The following is a 2733-nucleotide window of genomic DNA, read 5'->3' as shown; positions in this document are numbered from 1 at the left end:
GGGGGGCACAGCCGGCCCCGCCCCACCTTCTCAGTAGATATAGCCGCATATATTTGCATAGCCACACCCACCCGCCACCCACCTCCATTTCACCAAAGCCTATTTGCATAGCCACGCCCAGCGCAAAATCCGGCCCATGCCTCTCAAGCGATGCCTATTTGCATAGCCACGCCCACCGGTAAAAAAGCCCCATGCACCTCAAGCTATGCCTATTTGCATAGCTACTCCCATTGGATAGAGCACCCCTGCCTTCAGCATTCCTACCTCGCGGTGTCAATTTGCATAGCCACGCCCGCGCGAAGATCAGCCCCGCCCTCACCGTGCATCCTCCGCGATGCCTATTTGCATAGCCACGCCCAGCGCAAAGCCCCCATACCCCTCAAGCGATGACTATTTGCACAGCCACGTCCATTGGATCGAGGACCCCGTCTTCAGCATTCCTACTCCGCGGTGTCGATTTGCATAACCACGCCCCGCGCGCAGATCAGCCCCTCCCTCCCCGTGCCTCCTCCGCGCCGCCTATTTGCCCCCCTCGAGAATGACGCCATCCCGCTAGCCCCTCCCACCCCGAGAGCAGGCGGGACCCAGCGCTCAGTCACCGTTTTTATTGAAACGTCACCAAAAAAAGGGGAAAGGGGGGGGGAAGGGCGGCACCCCCACCCCCCAATGGGGTGCTGTGGGGCAGGGGAGGGGGGGGCACTTGTGGGGTGAGGACAGACACCCGTGGGGGCTGTGGGGCAGGGGGAGGCACCTGTGGGGCAGGGAGAAGCACCTGTGGGGCAGGGACAGGCACCCAGTGGGGCTGTGGGGCAGGGACAGGCACCTGTGGGGCTGGGACAGGCTCCCATGGGGGCTGTGGGGCAGGGACGGGCACGTGTGGGGTGAGGACAGGCACCCACAGGGGCTATGGGGCAGGAAGGTCCCCCTCTGGGATCTATGGGGTGAGGACGGACACCCATGGGAGGTGTGGGGCAGGGACAGGCACCCAGTGGGGCTGTGGGGCAGGGGGAGGCACCTGTGGGGCAGAACAGGCACCCAGTGGAGTGAGGACATGCACCCAGTGGGGCTGTGGGGCAGGGGGGAGGCACCCAGTGGGGCAGGACGGGCACCTGTGGGGTGAGGACGGGCACCCAGTGGGGCTGTGGGGCAGGGGGAGGCACCTGTGGGGCTGGGACAGGCACCCAGTGGGGCTGTGGGGCAGGGACGGGCACGTGTGGGGCATAAACTGGTACCCCCTGGGAGCTATGGGGCGAGGACAAGCACCCACAGGAGTTGTGGGGCAGGAACTGGCACCCACTGGGGCTGTGGGGTGAGGACGGGCACCCACAGGAGCTATGGGGCAGGAAGGCCCCCCTTCCTGGGATCTATGGGGTGAGGACGGACACCCATGGGAGCTGTGGGGCAGGGGGAGGCACCTGTGGGGTGAGGACGGGCACCCAGTGGGGCTGTGGGAGGCACCTATGGGGTGAGGATGGGCACCCACAGGGCAGGGACAGGCACCCACAGGGGTTATGGGGCAGGAAGGTCCCCCCCTGGGATCTATGGGGTGAGGACAGACACCCATGGGAGCTGTGGGGCAGGGGGAGGCACCTATGGGGCAGGGACAGGCACCCACAGTGGTGAGGACAAGCACCCATAGGGGCTATGGGGCAGGAAGTAGCACCCCCTGGGAGCTATGGGGCAGGAAGAGGGCACCCATGGGTCAAGTGTGGGGCACCCAGTGGGGCTGTGGGGCAGGGGGAGGCACCTGTGGGGCAGGAGGAGGCACCCATGGGCGTTATGGGGCAGGAATTGGAATCCCCCAGTGAGGTTGTGGGGCAGGGACAGGCACCCACAGGGGCTATAGGGCAGGAAGGTCCCTCCATGGGATCTATGGGGTGAGGACGGGCACCATGGGGGAGGCTGTGGGGCAGGGATGGGCACCCACATGAGCTGTGGGGCAGGAGGAGGCACCTATGGGGCAGGGATGGGCACCCACAGGGACTATGGGGCAGGAATTGGAGTCCCCCAGTGAGGTTGTGGGGCAGGGACAGGCACCCACAGGGGCTATGGGGCAGGAAGGACCCCCCTCCCGGGATCTATGGGGTGAGGACGGGCACCATGGGGGGGAATGTGGGGCAGGGGGAGGCACCCATGGGAGCTGTGGGGCAGGGGGAGGCACCTATGGGGCAGGGACGAGCACCCCCAGGGACTATGGGGTGGGGGAAAACATGCACCCATAGGGGCTATGGGGCAAGAACTGGCACTCTTTGGGAGCTATGGGGCAGGAAAAGGGGGCAGAGCCGGGCACCCCACATCCAGCAGGCGCCGAGGCCCCCCCCCCACCCCACGGCCCCGCCGTGGGGAGAAGCTGCCGTGGGGCTCAGCGACCGGTTCTCCCTAGAGAGCTGGGGGGGCGAGAAAAGAGAGAGTTGTGGGGAGACCGGAGTGAATAAATTAAGGCCAAAACCGGCAAAATTGGGGCAAAAAAAGGGCCCCCCACCTGGCGCGGCGCTGCTGGGGGGCGTCCGTCCGTCCGTGGGGCGGGGGGGGCTCCGTGTGTCCTTCCGCCGTCTCCCTCCGCAACAAAAAAGGCCGGAGGCTGCCCCGAACCGGGGACCCCCCGGCTCGTCCCGGGGGGGTCAAATTAAAAGGCCAAGGAGGCTCCACCTCTTCCCGGAGAACTGGAAAGGGATTGGTTGAAAGTTAGAGAAGCCCCGCCCCTTTTTTTTGGGGGGGGGGCACAACCCCCCA

The sequence above is a fragment of the Calidris pugnax genome, unplaced genomic scaffold (genome assembly GCF_001431845.1).
Source record: "Calidris pugnax isolate Ruff unplaced genomic scaffold, ASM143184v1 scaffold1959, whole genome shotgun sequence".
Taxonomy (NCBI): Eukaryota; Metazoa; Chordata; class Aves; order Charadriiformes; family Scolopacidae; genus Calidris; species Calidris pugnax.
Note: the sequence above shows the minus strand (reverse complement) of the source record.